This window comes from Malus domestica, chromosome 16 (genome assembly GCF_042453785.1).
Source record: "Malus domestica chromosome 16, GDT2T_hap1".
In the NCBI taxonomy this organism is placed as follows: domain Eukaryota; kingdom Viridiplantae; phylum Streptophyta; class Magnoliopsida; order Rosales; family Rosaceae; genus Malus; species Malus domestica.
Window position 1 is genome coordinate 9,161,555 of NC_091676.1, and position 17,579 is coordinate 9,179,133.

The 17,579-nt window shown below is 36.3% G+C and overlaps 1 long non-coding RNA gene across 3 annotated transcripts; it reads left to right on the top strand.

Moving 5' to 3' along the window:
- Positions 1-996: 996 nt before the first annotated feature.
- Positions 997-14,667, top strand: LOC103452942 (uncharacterized). 3 transcript variants are annotated; one of them, XR_011577214.1, is made up of 11 exons: positions 997-1,704; positions 1,910-2,093; positions 2,186-2,300; positions 2,552-2,676; positions 2,853-2,943; positions 10,297-10,750; positions 10,901-11,014; positions 11,584-12,206; positions 12,311-12,509; positions 12,609-12,668; positions 13,017-14,667. It is a non-coding gene; the product is annotated as an uncharacterized lncRNA (long non-coding RNA). The 3 variants fall into 3 exon arrangements; XR_011577212.1 differs by having other exon boundaries at positions 12,311-12,668; XR_011577213.1 differs by having other exon boundaries at positions 1,682-1,785; positions 12,311-12,668.
- Positions 14,668-17,579: the final 2,912 nt, after the last annotated feature.

The window sequence follows — 17,579 nt, forward strand, 5'->3', positions numbered from 1 at the left end:
TCACTTTACCTTTTATTTTTTCTATATCGTTAAAGTTAAAAGTTTTCAAGCTTTTTTTATTAATTTTCTTATAATTTTTACCATATATTTCATATTTAAATTTCTCAAAGTTAATATGCCTCCCATTTATGCTAGCCGTACAACATCCTTTCTCCCTCCTGTTTCCCAGTTTTATGTCGAGGGGCAAAACTGACCTAAATCAAAGACATTAAGTGATGAAAAGCAAAACTGGGTTTTCCCCAGAGGTGTAAGCAAACGAAAGTTTCACAGAAAAGGAAAGATAGAAAATAAAGGAAGGAAAAGGCACTGTGAGGTTTTACATAGTAAAAGAAAGCTTATTAAGTTATGTACAAGATGTACAAACGCTACGCAGATGTATACAGGCGTCAGCCAAAACCATATCATGCAAAGACATGCCTCCATTATTGCCCATCCCATCTCCCAACTATATAATCACCAGATAGCAAAAACCAACAAGGAAGCCGGGACTTTCCATTTGCTTCCGGTATGTTACATGTGCTTCCGGTACGTTCTTCGTTCCATTTTCAGTTTCAGCAGCAGCGGCCACCACTCTTCCCCAAAGGTAAATTTCTCTTCTCTTTCTTGAATTCAGAATCTTCAAAATCCTCATCTACATCGTTTGATTTCTGCAATTTCGATTCCACAGAAACATGGATTTACTTTGTTCTCTCTGCAGCCAGGGGCGGATTTACAGAGGGATCCGGGTGGTCCCGGGACCCTCCAAAGTTCTGGAGAAAGGCTTGAGAGGACCTTCGAGGACCCCCCGGTAATCTGGGCAGTTTGTGCTGGCTGGGTTTATATGCACAATCGACGGTGCAGTGGCTGCAGCTCGCGAAGAAGACGAGTCCTCTTGTTTTCTCTGTTTCTCTTTTAACCTAACACGTTGTCGTTTTTAAAATCTTGACTTTAATAAAACGGTGCGTTGCGGTTTTTTCTTTTGGGGAAAGGTTGCGTAATTGTTTGCTTTCCCTTTTTTTTTTTTTTTTTTTTAGATCTGATTTTTTTTCTCCTTTTTTGGGTCAGATTTTTTCTCTTCTAAAACTAAAACCCCACAAACTCCAACATATCTTCACTGTTATATAGAATATCCGTGCCCTGATAATTTTATTTTATCCTAAAACCAAAGCAACTCATCTAAACACTACATTAATGAAATCCTATTTATCGATCAAAAGAAGGTAAAAAGATATGTTCTACCACAAAATAAAATCATGGGTAGTAAATTAAATTCACACAAACTAAATTTTACAGTTTTTTTCAAAGCCTCACCCCAAGATGAACTGCCGTGGGGCATATGCTAGTATTAATTATAAAAACACTTATTAAGGGCAGTTAGATAACCATCTTATTTTTAGTTTTTATTTTTTTTACACTTTTTTAGTTTTGTTTTACTTTTTTTCTCTACCATAGGATTAAAATTAAACGATGAGTGAACGTGATTTTCTTGAACCCTAGAGTCTAGGAGAACAAGACTTGTGTTGTTTGTACCAACATTTATAAATGAAAGTGACGGTTTAATGTTTCAATGTTGTTTTCATCTAATTTTTTTTTTTTTTTTAACATTTACTTTAGGACCACCCGAAGTTAATATCCTGGATCCGCCACTGTCTGCAGCGCTGCCCATTTTCCACCAAAATGACATCTTAAAGTCTTCCAATTTTGAACACGACATGCCCGGAGAAGGTCAATACGCTCACTCATACCCAATTTACCCAAAGATAATTTTAACATCAGTGATGGGTTTTTAACAGAGGCATCAATTGAGTTAGGGTTTTGTTCTATTATATCTCATTAGTTTGATTCCAGTCCAATAAATTTGAGTTAGGGTTTTGTTCAGTTCAATTTCATTAGTTTGATTCTAATTCGTCGAATTTATTTTCTTTCATAGTTGATTCAATTTGTAGATGGGTGAGGGTTGGTGCCTCTATGCTTCCTCTCCGTTTGTCCTCCTCCGCCTTCTGCTTCAGCACCTCCACAAGTACAGCAGCACTACCTTCTCTCTTACTGAGCCCTAGCTCAACCCCTCCTCCCCCGCCGCTAACATGTGCCCTCCACAGCCCGCACATCGAATCGTAACTCTCAGCTCAAATCCCTTTTAGTTTATTTTCTCATAATTATTGCTTGACTTGATATAAATTTTGTTTTATGTTCAATGTATAATCAGGTGCTCCGGTTGTACGCACGAGTTCAATCTCCACCGTCTGGTCATAATCGATGAGGCGACAGAGTTCTTCAAGACAGTTGGAGTCTCATATTTCACTTGTGACAATTGCAAATTGGTGCTTTACTTAACTTCTTTTTCCCCTTAATTTCGTAAAGTTTAGGCCTTTTCTTAAAATTTAAATAAAAAGAAATATCTTTCTGGTATTGGTTAGGGTTTTGATTTTGATATTATCTTTCTGGTATTGCAATGGTTTTGAGGAAGAATTGACACGATATGGAGACATTGTTCCCCATCTTTGACTTGCAGATGTTGCTGCCTCTAGCCATTTTAAGGGTTAATCTATATCTTTTTTGTTTCTTATTGTAGGACCTACATCGTTGCACCAGCTATTGAGATGACCATGACAATATAGAGCTAAAGAAAATGAGCAAGATGATCAAAAGCAACGATCTGCGGCACATTTCTTTGTTAAAAATATTGAACTGATCTAGGTGAGAAGCAGCATTGATACACAATAATTTAGTTCCTGGGAAAGTAATGTTGAATATGCTCTTAATATATATTCAATTTATAATTTAATCTTAATTTGTCTTCAATTTCTTTTAGAAATAAGAATTTCGATTTCAATTTTATTTTGAGAATTCACATACTTACCTTTCTTTTACAGATTCCTGAAGCTTATGATAAGCCTTCCTCTTTGGAATGAAGCAACGAAGAAAATATCAGGTTTAGTACCAATATGAAGGTTTAGTACTGAGGTAAAAGTCTCAGCCCTTCTCACATAGTAATATGTATGCATCTGATAATTTCTTTTTAAATAAAATTGTCTTATCTTAAAGTGTCAATTGCTAAAATATAGGAATCCAATCCATTTCTAAAACTATTAAGAAGCATGCTATAAGACAATTTTGTTCTTCAATCCATCATCTTCTAGGATATTATTCTACGTGTATGCCTTTCTCCAGTACAACATAATACATCAATGTCTTCTCTATTTTAACATTCCTTACATGTTACTCATTTGTATGTTGTTGCTCTCAGGCTTCATATATTCTTCATCCGCTTTTTAACATTATATGTTGCATTGTTTGCACTAGATTCCTTTATATATTGGTTTCTTTGTGAAATTAACCACATCATATGAAAATAGAGGGAAACACAATTTTCTTTTGCACCTTTAGGATCACAAATGAACTCTATCTCAGCTTTACCTATATGCCCCCCTTTTGTTTTCTTATGTGTCTGTACCAAGGTTCTAAAAAATGCTAGGCGCTAGTTGGGCAGCGGGCTGACGCCTAACTCCTAGGTCGATTTAGGTAAATTTCTTGTATATCTTGTAAATAAGTGCATATTGACATTTACAAAAAATTATACTTGTATGAAATCCATGGATAAAATAATAAAAGAATGATAAAATGCAGAACGAGTATCCAACAAGTCCAAAATTTAAAAACACATTAAGCATATATGTCATATAACCATAGTAAGGAGTATTGTAGGATAAACAAATCTCGCAAGGTCGTTCTCCACAGAGATAAGCAAACCATATTTGTGTGGTTTGGCCTTTTTATTTTGGGTACATTAGGGGAAATTTTTTATTTTGATTGGAACACGAGTAATATACTATATGTTTTTATATAAATGGTGAATTTTTTTTAACGTACATGTTTCACTATTTATATAAAGACACATGATATATCATTTCGTGTTCAGACCATTCTAAAAAAACCTCTCGTACACTAAATCAAATTAAAAATGTTATGACTTAAATTGATATTTGTTGGATATTTGAAACATGCCATTAATGTGATTTGCAATATGATTTGGTTGTCATGTAATAGCTAGGTTATAGTGTACGAGCTCCTGTTATATATATATATATATATATATATATATATATGCCATTAATGTGATTTGCAATATGCTATGGTTGTCATGTAATAGTTAGGTTATAATGTACGAGCTCCTGTCATATATATATAAGTAAATATTTGATCTACAACAATGCTACTCTTCATTACTTTTACGTAGGTATGGCTACTGTCATGCATGATTATTTGTTGCTCAACACCTTTACAGGAACACATGCATGAAGAATAACAAGACAAAATTAAAAGGACCAAGAAGACTGGAGGAGGGCAGGGAGGTATTGTACGCACACACTCTCTCTAGACAAAGAGCTCGATGCCACGTTGTGTACTCTTTCTCTAGACAGAGAGCTGGGGGCTACTTTCTCTCTCTAGACACAGAGTTGGGGTGTGCACTCTCTCTAGACTAGGCGCCACAATATAATCCCACCCTCTTTCACAGAGAGTTGCAGCCATCACATAATTTCATAATTTTCATTTCAGTCATGGCAACAGTACCACTCAACACTAGAGCCAATAGATCATCCATCCCACCTGAAAACCCAACAATGAACCCCAAGACATGGCGGCTTCTTTCACCACTCTCCTTGCCCTTGAAGGGTTATTGTTTGCTATCGATACTAATGCTCCAGGTACATTTGTGCACAGCAAAGCCCACAAAAAGTTGGTCTAGATTGTGGGTTTCTCACTGGGTTTCATATTTTATGGATTGTTATTTTTATCAGCCAAATTAAAATACCCTTTGTACATATGGCTTGCGTTATTCGTGACCTAGATAATGTTCTGGTTTGGAGTCGATGAAAACGTCCATCCCAAGAAATATTTCGTAAAGATGGTGTTAATCATTAACTTTATTCACGCAACCCTAATCTTTTTTAAAACACTCTTCCTTGTTGGAGTGTTTGAAAGCTTCTGGTTTCTGAAGAAAAACCTATCCTTCTAGGGTCCAGGAGGTTTTCTTAACCATATGGAGAAAGCTAATCCATGGCTTGCCAACTGTCTAGGTATGATCTTTTATATAATTATTTATGTAAAATTAATAGAAAATTTCTTTTTATATGAAGAATTTTTTTTTATTTATACAAGGCTTTGCTTCTCTTGCTGCCCCCGCACCCCCTGTTGTCGTTGATCTTGTTACCGCTGCTGCTGCTACTATTGCTGCTCCTCGTGGTGGTGGAGGTCAAGCAAGTCATGTTTAGGGTAGGGTTTAAATATTCTATATTTAAGACTTTTTGTTGGATTACTGTTCAAGTTATCAATGTCTTGATACAAATTTACAAGTTAATTGATTTCAGGACTGATAACTTGAACAGTAATCCAACAAAAAGTCTTTAAATATAGATACCCTACAAATGACCTGTTTGACCTCCACCACCACGAGGAGCAGCAATAGTAGAAGCAACAATGGTAATAAGATCAACAGCAACAGAGGGTGCGGGGGCAACAGGAGAAGCAAAGCTTTTATAAATAAAAAAATTCTTAATATAAAAAGAAATTTTCTAATAATTTTACAGAAATAATTATATAAAAGATCATGCATAGACAGTTGGTGAGCCATGGATTAGCTTTCTCTAGGTGGTTGAGAAAACCTCTTGGACCCTAGAAAGATAGGTTTTTCTTCAGAAACCGGAAGCTTTCAGGCACCCTAACATGGAAGAGTGTTTTAAAAAAGATTAGGGCTGCAAGAATAAAGTTAATGATTAACACCATCTTGACAAAATATTTCTTAGGATGGATGGTTTCATTGACGCCAAACCAGAAAATTATCCATGTCATGGATAACGCAAGCCATATGTACATAGGGTATTTCAATTAGGCTGATAAAAATTCCAATCTGTAAAATATGAAACCCACAATCCAGACCAACTTTTTGTGGGCTTTGCTGTGCACAAATGCAACTTGAGCACTGGTACTAATAGCGAACAATAACCCTCCAAGGGCAAGGAGAGTGGTGAAAGAAGCTGCTAATGTCTTGGGGTTCATTTCTGGGTTTTCAGGTGAGATGGATGATCTATTGGCTCCAGTGTTGGATGGTGCTGTTGCCATGGCTGAAATGGAAAGTATGTGGTGGTGGGTTTATATTGTGGCGCCTAGTCTAGAGAGAGTGCACACCCAATTCTGTGTCTAGAGAGAGAAAGTACAATACGTGGCGCCCCCAGCTCTTTGTCTAGAGAGAGTACAACGAGGCACCCAACTCTTTGTCTAGAGAGTGTGCGTATAGTACCTCCCTGCCCTCATCTTGGTCCTTTTAATTTTGTCATGTTATTCTTCATGCCTGTGTTTCTGTAGAGGTGCTAAGCAACAAATAACCATGCATGCCGGTAGCCATACCTACGTGAAAGTCAGGAAGTGTAGCATTGTTGTAGATCAAATATTCACTTATATAACGAGAGCTCTTACATGAAAAAACTGGGAAACACAGAGTAAGTGAGAAAGGCTGTTGTACGGCTAAGCATAAATGGGAGGTATATTAACTTTGAGAAATTAATGAAATATATGTTAAAAATTATATGTTGGAAACTTTATAGTTAGCAAGATCACAGCCTGGACACGGTGCTTATGGAGGAAAGACGAAGGAGGTGGGGTGGATTCTAAGAAGGAAGGGGGAATGGAGAAAGAGGAGGAAATAAGGTGGGGTTGCTGCTGGGAAGCAGGAGGTTGAAGATGAATAGTGGGGGCGGGGCCCACTATGTTTAAAAAAATTTCAAAGGAGAATTGGTTAGGAGAAGGGAGAAAGAGGAAAGAAAAGCAAGGTGGGTCACTAGAAGACTTAAACGACGCGCGGCAACACCTGATAAGGCCACGTGTTATTTTAATTTTTTTTCTTCAAATTACTAAAAACTCAATAAAATCCTTAATGATTGCTCTACAATTTTAAAAAATATGCAACCCTGGTGATTCCATCCTATTCTCTTTGATGTTTGTATTTTGACATCCGGGGAAGTCGCGACATCGTTGTTAGTGAATCAATCCCTAGATTCCATCCTATTCACTAACAACGATGTCGCGACTTCCCTGGATGTCAAAATACAAACATCAAAGAGAATAGGATGGAATCACCAGGGTTGCATATTTTTCAAAATTGTAGAGCAATCATTAAGGATTTTATTGAGTTTTTAGTAATTTGAAGAAAAAAAAATTAAAATAACACGTGACCTTATCAGGTGTTGCCGCGCGTCGTTTAAGTCTTCTAGTGACCCACCCTGCTTTTCTTTCCTTTTTCTCCCTTCTCCTAACCAATTATCCTTTGAAATTTTTTTAAACATAGTGGGCCCACCCCCACTATTCATCTTCAACCTCCTGCTTCCCAGCAGCAGCCCCGCCTTATTTCCTCCTCTTTCTCCATTCCCCCTTTCTTCTTAGAATCCACCCCACCTCCTTCGTCTTTCCTCCATAAGCACCGTGTCCAGGCTGTGATCTTGCTAACTATAAAGTTTCCAACATATAATTTTTAACATATATTTCATTAATTTCTCAAAGTTAATATACCTCCCATTTATGCTTAGCCGTACAGCAGCCTTTCTCACTCACTCTGCGTTTCCCAGTTTTATGTCGAGGGGCAAAATTGACCTAAACCAAAGAAATTAATTGATGGAGAAGCAAAACTGGGTTTTCCCCAGAGATGTGTGAGTAAAAGAAAGTTTCACAGAAAAGGAAAGAGAGAAAATAAAGGAAGGAAAAGGCACTGTCAGGTTTTACATGGTAAAAGAAAGCTTATTAATTTATGTACAAGAGTTGTAGAAGGTGCCACAGGCCCTAGCCCTAGCTATCTCATTTTTGAACCCCACGTGCTATACAAACGCTACGCAGATGTACACAAGCGTCCGCCAAAACCATATCATGCAAAAACATGCCTCGATTATTGTCCATGCCATCTCCCAGCTATACTGTCACCAGAGAGCAAAAACCAACAAGGAGCAACAAAAATGTAATCGGACACTTTCGCGCATGTGAGAGGCTCTTTTACTATCGCGGCGCTACGCGCTTCTAATTTTTTATTTATTTATGTTTCTTTACCTTCGATTTTGAGTCCCGTCTTATTTCTTTTTTTTTTTTACAAATATATTTGTCTTAATTTTTGTGCGTTTGGCAAGTGGTTGTCATTCATGGAAAAAGAAAATAATTAAAACTGAATGAACAATGTATAAGCAACTAATCAAGGCTCGTTTAATTTTCTGGTTTGAATATTATGTGTTTAGAAGTGTAAATTTGAATTTCGAAATGATTTTTCTGTTCAAATATTTGTTTCTGTGATTTTGGGGGGTCTTTTGTTGAAACTTCGTTTATATTAGAAAGAATTATAATTATTAAAAACAGTTCTGCTTACAACATACTCTTTTGCAAAATTAGGAATCAAATACAAATATGAACATCAACTCCTTATATAGAAATATGCTACGAAAATTAATTACTCATGCCACCCCTTTTATTCTCATCTCCATGGTCGAATCCCGTGTCCACAATTATAAAAATCGGCCTAGGCGGCACCTAGGCGGTTTTTTATATATATATTTTTTATTAATGTGTGTTTTTTCTTTTGTTGGTTTTATGGTGGTGTACTTATGGAAATGGTGTATCTAATTTGCAAATGATGAATTTACTACAAGTTCATCCAATAGTGAAACGAATTGTAGCACTTTTGAGGGGATCCCGGATCCATACAAAGAAAAGAAATAAACTAAATACAACAAGGTTACATAATTTAGTTTATGTCTAATCCAATGCAAGGATCATGATTTATGAACAAGAAGAATTTAGTCTATCATCCAAATCCTCCTCATTATGATTATGTGCTTATTGTTTTTTCTAATATTGAACTTTTTGGATGTATGTAATTTGTGTATTCTTCTACTTCTATTTTTGCATTTTATCATTCTTTTATTATCCATACAAGTATAGTTTTTTTTAGGTGTAAATAGGCATTTATTTACAAGATATATAATAAATTTACATAAATCCGCCTAAGTGCTAGGCTCCTACCCGCTGCTCGACTAGCGCCTAGCGATTTTATAACCTTGCCTGTGTCCACATGTCCTTATTTCATTGACACAAAATGTCACGTGACAGTATAATCGTGTTATGCAAGTTATTTTCCTGAACCGGCCACTATCCAACCTAATTTCATTATGGAACTTTTGTTCTTGTTATATTTGACCATTCAATTTAATCTGGTAATCCAAGAACAATTCAAGTACATTCTCTCCTCTTAATATCGATTGTATTCAAACTTAATACGAGATCTAAAATACATTTAAGATAGGTTTGTGCCACGGGTTGAAACTCAACCCCAACCCAACCGATGCCCTATTAAAAGTCATCGACGATGTCTTCAATGTAAATATACAAGTGTAACATCAAGAAAATTTCAACTAGACAAACAACCACAATCAGCCTGCAAAGTGTAGTAAGCTCTAACGTTCTCATCAAGAGCATGAACTATCACGTTGCCTAAATAAATAAAGAAACACAATATTGAAACCCAAAAAGAACGAAACTAACAATATCAATGAGGCATGTAATGGCAAATGTTATACAGAAGTACAAGATTCATATAATATACTAGGAAACACATAAATGGCTTTGGTCATTCAGTAATTTAGTCAAAATACATACTACATAAAGTTTGAGCCCTCGTATGGCTACTGGAAATTTCCATAACAACAAAACAATTTTCATTTTTCTACGAATATTGTGGTGCATGGTGTATGCGAAAAATCAAACATACCATAACTAGAGCAAATATGTAATCAAAACTAGTTTTCAAGAACAAAAAACGACAATCCTACAACGAGCACAATATAACAGTGTGAATGACAATCCGCTTTCCTCCCTCTTACCTTTCTTGCCCTTCCACGAGAAAGAAGGCATTCCCTTTTTTTCTTTTCGAATTAGAACTTGGGAGAAACTTATATGCAAATAGAACCGAAACTTCTATGAGCTAGTGTCCTAACTATTAAATAAAATTTTTAAGTGCTTTTGGTTATGCTTCTCCAAAAAAAAAAACTTTTATTTACGAGCGGTTTTTGTAAGTAGCACTTTTATAAGAAGAACAATTTGTCGTTTGGCAAGCAACCAAATTATATTTATTTATTATCTATTCTAAAGTTGGTGGGCAATTAGACTGTTCATGGCTACAGTAAATTGTTTGCCACTTGATTTCACCTTATTTACAAGAAACCCATCAGATTTGAGGTGGGTTGGAAGGGTAATTATTAGAACTTAAAAGGGTAATTTTGTCCGTAGGGTTCACTGCCTTCGACTTCTTCTTGCTCTCTCTTCATTTCTCTCAACCTGTAGCCCCAGCGCCGCTCACCCCTATTCTTCTTCATCTTTTCTAAAACCTAGCCCTCCCTCCATCTCTCTCAACCCTAAACCATCTTCCCCTTCTCCGTAAAACCCAGAGGCCGAGAGGCCTGAGTCCACATCACAACTCGCCATTCCGGAGAGCCTCAACTCCATCAAACAACCACCAGCTCCCTGGACTCCCCTTTCTTTTCTCTATAAACACCGAGGCGCACCAACGCCTCCATTTTCCGGCAAAACATGACTACAGCACCACCACCACTCGCTCCATCTCACAGAACCACTATCACTCACTCTGTTCTGCTCAGGAGACACAGGCGAGGCCTTTCACTGTGCACTGGCTCCTGCCACTGTTCGTCGACTTCTCCTACGAGACTCACCTCTCCTGACCTCGGTAAGCCACCCTTACACTCCTCCCTTATGTTTTCAATTTGGGACTCGAATTCAAGCTTACATGTCTTTTAGTTTTTCATGCTTCTTTCGTCCAATCATCATAGCCCTCTCCTCTCTGTCTCTTTATAAACAATTTCCAATTGGTTTTTAGAGAGAGAAAGTGGCAGCAGCAGCAGTGGGAAGGAATAAGGACTATTCCTGTCTCTGTGATCGTCTCTGCCCTTCGAAGCTCTAGGGTTTGGCTTTGGCTCTATTAGCTGTTGAGGTAGTTATTAATCCGTACTTTGATTGTAATTTTTTTTTTCAGTATTCAGTAAGTTTGATCAAATGCGTTTCTTTGGACTTGCATAAGTTGTGTATAAAATTGCTTCAATCATCTATTGGGTTCCTTTTGTATTATTGAGTTTTGCTAGAAATTGTATAAAATTTGACCAAATTGCATAAATTATTGAGCTTTTGTTTGGTATTTTTATGGCTACTATGCTAATTAGTTCATACCCAAAAAGGAGCAGAGAATTAACTGTTCTAATCAGTAATTCCCCACTCTGAGAACTTGAGACCTTGGCTTGGACTGATATGCATTTCCAATGTTTTAGATTACATTGATCTGTATTATTTTAAAGTATATATAAAGATTAGTTTTTAGGTGTATGCACTAAATATTGGATATATGGTATTTTCAGGTTCTTTGACATCCAATTGCATATAATCTCAATTTTCTCATGCATTTTTTGTCTGAGCTTCGGAATCGTTGAAAAATTTGTCTAAATAATTAATTGATTGAAATGGCTGTTAGTAATGAATGAGGTGTTTACTGTTTTTTGGTGTGTACAGAGCGAAAGATATGTTGTTAACAAGGGCAAAAACAAGAACTCTCGATTTTGTTCATTTCTTTTTTGGTACCCCAAATGCTCCGTTTGGTTGCTGAGAGACTGAGAAAAAGGGATTGAATCGCTTGGTTTTTCGGTGAGAAAACAGAGCTGGGTTCTGTTGTGTTTTTATCGTGACTGATGGAAATTTGGTGTCTTTGGTTCGAATCTGCGGCACCCAAGAGGAAAAGACCGCGACCCGTGAAGTATGACGACGAGAACCCAGCGGTTCAAAACAGTCCCATTTCTTCTACGGCCAAAGTGGTGGCTGATCAGCCTGCTAAGGTTGAGACTGCCTGTCCGAATTTGGAAAAAAAAAACCCAGGATCTCCAGCTGAAAATGGCGGGTCTTCGTATGATTTGCCCCACTCTCAAGCTGTTCCGGCATCGCTGGAGGCTCAGCGGGAGTCAATTAGGCCGGAGAGCAACGCGGTGTTGAAGTCAAGGCCAGTGAACGATGAATTGGAGAGTCGAAATGTTAAAACAAGCAAGGAGGAGCCTCAATCTTCCAAGAAGGAACCTACTGGCATCAGATTGGATGATAAACGTGAAGAAATCACACTGACCAAACCGTGATAAAATACGGAGGTAACAAGAAAAACCCATAAATCCTCTTCTTTCACAGTACAATTTTAATTCAAATTCAGCACACTTTAACCCTTTTTTTTTCTTTGTTTTTTTGGCTGTTTCAGAGATGTGAAGTTAAAGAGAGGAGGACTAAATCAATCTTCGATTTACCTGACCAATAATTCAACATTCAAGGAAGATGGTGAAAATCAGAACCCCAATCTATCAACCCTTCCAATGAACCAAGCTAAGGCCATGAAGGCAACAATCAAATCAAGCACAGAGAAGAAGCAACCAATTGAGAGCACAACGCCGAACAATGAGGTTCTTCCAAAGCTGAGAAGCACGCTGTCTGCAAGGAATATTATGCTTGGTCCCAATTACGATGAGGAAATTAACAAGACTCTGGTTTGCCTTTATTAGGTGTCTGTTGAAAGGTTGAGTTCAATGAAGAAATATGTATTTGGGTTAAGCTCTGCTCAGGTGATTTTTTTTTCATATTCGTTTCGGCCTGGCCATTAGCAAGATTTTTTATATTAGTAGTGAGAAACAAGTTTCTATCAGTTTGTTAATATGGATTTTCTTTGTCATTTCAATATAGTCATAAGCTAGGTTTAAGCCTTGAATTGGTTTCTGTGTAGCTGCCTAGCTGGATGTGCATTTAACTGCTTTAAATCTGTTTGTTTTGTGTTGAGGACTAACTAGGTTCGCTAGATGCAAGAGTTTTATTTTTTATATTAGAAATTTAACCTCTGTTGCATACCTGAGGTGAGAATTTTGCTTTTATAATTTTTATTTACTACATCTAATGATCTTATTTATGAATTGCAGGAAAAAGTTGTCAAGTTAAGCAAACAATTGAGCCATTTAAAAGTTTGGTGAGTATCTTATGTCACGTTGTGTATTGTACGCACACACTCTCTAAACAAAGAGTTCGGTGCCACGTTGTGTACTCTCTCTCTCTAGACAGAGAGCTGGTGGGCGCTATGTAGTGTACTTTCTGTCTCTGGACACAGAGCTGGGCGTGCACTCTCTCCAGACTAGGCACCACAATATAATCCCACAATTTTTAACAGAGAGCTGCAGCCACCATATAATTTGATAATTTTCATTTCAGCCATGGCAACAGCACCACTCAACATTGGAGCTAATAGATCATCCATCCCACCTGAAACCCCAGAAATGAACCTTAAGACATGGCCGCTTCTTTCACCACCCTCTTTGCCCTTGAAGGGTTATTGTTCGCTATCGATACCAGTGCTCCAGGTATATTTGTTCACAGCAAAGCCCACAAAAAGTTGGTCTAGATTGTGGTTTTCTCACTGGGTTTCATATTTTATGTATTGTTATTTTTATCAGCGAAATTAAAATACCCTCTATATATATGGCTTGCGTTATCTGTGACCTGGATAATGTTCTGATTTGGAGTCAATGAAAACGTCCATCCCAAGAAATATTTCGTCAATATGGTGTTAATCATTAACTTTATTCTCGCAGCCCTAATTTTTTTTAAAACACACTTCCTTGTTGGAGTGTCTGAAAGTTTCCGGTTTCTGAAGAAAAACCTATCTTTCTAGGTTTCAAGAGGTTTTCTTAACCACCTAGAGAAAGCTAATCCATGGCTTAGCCTTCTTTATGAAGCTGAGAAAACCTTTTGTTGGACCCCAAAAAGATAGGTTCTTCCTCAGAAACTGAAGGCTTTCAGACATTCCAACATGGAAGAGTGTTTTTAAAAAGAATAGTTCTGCCAGAATGGAGTTAATGATTAACACCATTTTAATGAAATCATTTTTGTGATGAACGTCTTGATTGACGCCAAACCAGAACGTTACCCAAGTTACGGATAACGCAGCCCATATATATAGAGGGTATTTTAGTCTTGCAGACAAAAATACCAATCCGTAGAATATGGCACCCAGAGAGAAACCCACAATATAGAGCAACTTTTTGTGGGCTTTGTTGCTCACAAAGGTACCCGGCTCACTAGTGCCGATAGCGAATAATAACCGTCCAAGGGCAAGGAGAGTGGTGAAAGAAGCCGCCAATGTTTTGAGGTTAATTTCTGGGTTTTGAGGTGGGAGGGATGGTTCATTGCCTCAGGTGTTGGCTTGTGTTGTTGCCAAACTTACCATGGCTGAAATGAAATGATGTGGTGTCTCCAGCTCTCTGTGAGAGAGGGTGGATTATGTAGTGGTGCCCAGTCTAGAGAGAGAGCATGTCCAGCTCTGTGTTTAGAGAGAGAGTAAACTACGTGGCACCCTAGCTCTGTGTCTAGAGAGAGAGAGTACACAACGTGGCACCCAGCTCTTTGTCTAGAGAGAGGGACACTACCCTGCCCTCCTCCAGTCCTCTTCGTTTTTAATTTTGTCCTGTTATTCTTCATGCCTGTGTTCTTGTAGAGGTGCTGAGCAACAAATAACTATGCATGTCGGTAGCCATACCTGCGTAAAAGTCAGGAAGAGTAGCATTGTTGTAGATCAAATATTCACTTATATAATATATGTATGATATATATAAATAATATAATACATATATATTTATATAACGGGAGCTCTTACCTGAAAACCTCACTATTACACGACAACCAAAGCATATTGTAATTCACATTAATGGCATGTTTCAAATATCAATTTAAGTCATAACATTTTTAATTTGTTCTAGTGTACAAGAGATTTTTTTAGTATGATCGAAACACGAAATGAAACATCACGTATTTCTATATAAATAGTGAAATATGAGAGTTAAAAAAAATAAAAATTTCATCAGTTATATAAAAACACATAATATACTACTCGTGTTCCAATTAAAATAACAAATTTCCCCTAGTATATCCCCAAAAGAAATGACCCAACCTGTAAAACTTTGGCATCTTTGTCCGGATAAAGCTATATCTTGATTTCCAAAAGAAACAAAAAAAAAAAAAAGGCCCAACCACGCCAACAGAAGTGATTTCCAAACACAAGGACTTTTCAGTCACACTATAATGCTTCATATCGAGGACTGCTGCCTTTGTGGATTGCGATGGGACTCGGACGTTCGAAAATTGACACCTTAAGTGATGGCTATGCTGCTAGGGACAACAAACTATGAGCAGCGTAGCCCATTAGTAAGTGTACGATCTTTAATTTCGAAAGCATAGCCCATCTAACGACATTCAAATGAGAAGCTTCTTTAATCCTTGGATAATTCTGTTTTACTATCCTCCTTTCTTTTCTTGTCAAATTGTGTTAATTTTAGTGTTTAATTACTATTCGTTTTAGCAATGCAGATTATAGAGTTGCATAATAGATTTTTAAGTGAGCTTTAATGTGTGAAGATAGTATGCATTGGCAAGGAAACTTACGCAAGTTCTACACTTTTGATTTTTATTTACTAATTAATTTTAGGATTTCGAAGGGTGGGTCGTGGGGAGAAGTTGGGGTTTCGGAGGTTCAGATGGTGTCAAGGTGCGAGAGTGAGACACGTAAGAGAGAGAAAATAACACGTAAGAAATAGAAAATTAATATATTTTTTTAATTTTAAGGTTATTCAGCTAAAGGTAAATAAAATCTTTACTAATTCGTCATAAATCAATACTCAATTTTCTTTTATGACATAATCAATCAAATATTTATAATAATTATTCATAGGTCAATAAAGCATTTCACATCGGTTTAAGCTAGTTAGAAAATAATTATTATCTCCTTATACTCTTCTTTCTTGACTTTATTTCTTTTTTTATTTTCTCCCCTCTCATATTCTTATCTACTCCCTATCAAAACTCGGTTGCCCAACTCAAAAATCCATTGATTTTGGGGATTAAATCACCAACAACGACATGGATTTTGGGGATTAATTCACCAGCAACGATATTGGGGTTGTAAGCAGCAGCTTGAATTTAGGGATTGATTTACTAACAACGACGTCGTGACTTCCCCAATGTCAAAAATACAGATGATGATCTAATCATTATTAAAGAGTAGAGGATGTAATCACTAGGGTTGCATATTTTTTTAAAGGACAAATTAGGTTCATATCCTTCTTTTTGTTACTCTATTGATTAAAATCCTATTCATTTTCAATTTTTGATCAAGGTCCTTAGGTATTAATAACATCATTACTTATTTGAATAATAAAATATTTTTATTTTTAAATATATTCATTTAGTGTTTAAAATGTTACAATTAGTATATTTATATTTATGACTAAATTTTTTATCATATATTTTTATTTTTAGTTTGTACCTATTTTTAATTGCAAACATTTTTTAATTTATACCAATTTTCCTTTCATTTTTAATTTGTACCCATATATTAGTTTCTTTTTGTGCCCAATTTTTTAAAGTTTTATTTGTATTTGTACCCATGTGTATACCATCACATAACATTGTATATTTAATCAATGATAGAAAAATTACATATGGTATATTTATGTTTTATGCCTAAACTTTGTATCATATATTTATATTTTTAGTTTGTACCCACTTTTAATTTGCAACATTTTTTTAAAATTTGTAGTATTTTCTTTTTAGTTTTATTTTGTACCCATGTATTAATTTCTTTTAGCACCTATATTTTTTAAAAATTCATTTGTACTCATAATTTTTTAATCTTTTATCTGTACCCTAATTTATTTATAATGTACCCATTCTTCTTTATTAATGTACCACTTTGTTATATGTGAAATGTACCTATTTTTTTGTAAAATGTACCTTTTTTTTATCACTATGGATACATTCTTTTGCCATTTATTATTTCTTATTTTTACATAGTTTTTATCCATTTATTGAATCAAAATGTTTGAATATTTTTATTGTAACCGTTTCTAATAGTATTATAATGAGAGATTTTAAATTTATAGGATTATAAATCTCATAAAATATCAAACAATTAATGTCAAAACTATAAAAATATAAATATTAATAGTAATATAATGAGGTGTACAAAGTCAAGGGACTTTGATCAAACTTTGAATACTATTAAGGCTTTAATCAAAGAATGTCAAAGATTAAGGACCGTATCCAAAGTATCAATTTTTTAAATTGTAGAGCAATCATTAAGGATTTTACTGAGTTTTTAGTAATTTGAAGAAAAAAATTAAAAATAACACGTGGCCTTATCAGGTGTTGCCGCGCGTCGTTTAAATCTTCTTGTGACCCACCCTGCTTTTCTTTCCTCTTTCTCCCTTCCCCTCTACCCCATTCTCCTTTTAATTTTTTCTAACATAGTGGGCCCCGCCCCTACTATTCATCTTCAACCTCCCGCTTCCCAGCAGCAACCCTCCTTATTTCCTCCTCTTTCTCCCTTCCCCCTTCCTTCTTCGAATCCACCTCACCTCCTTTGTCTTCCCTCCATAACCACCGTGTCCAGGCTGTGATCTTCGACTCCCACCCCCCCATCCAGGCCGCCCTACGTA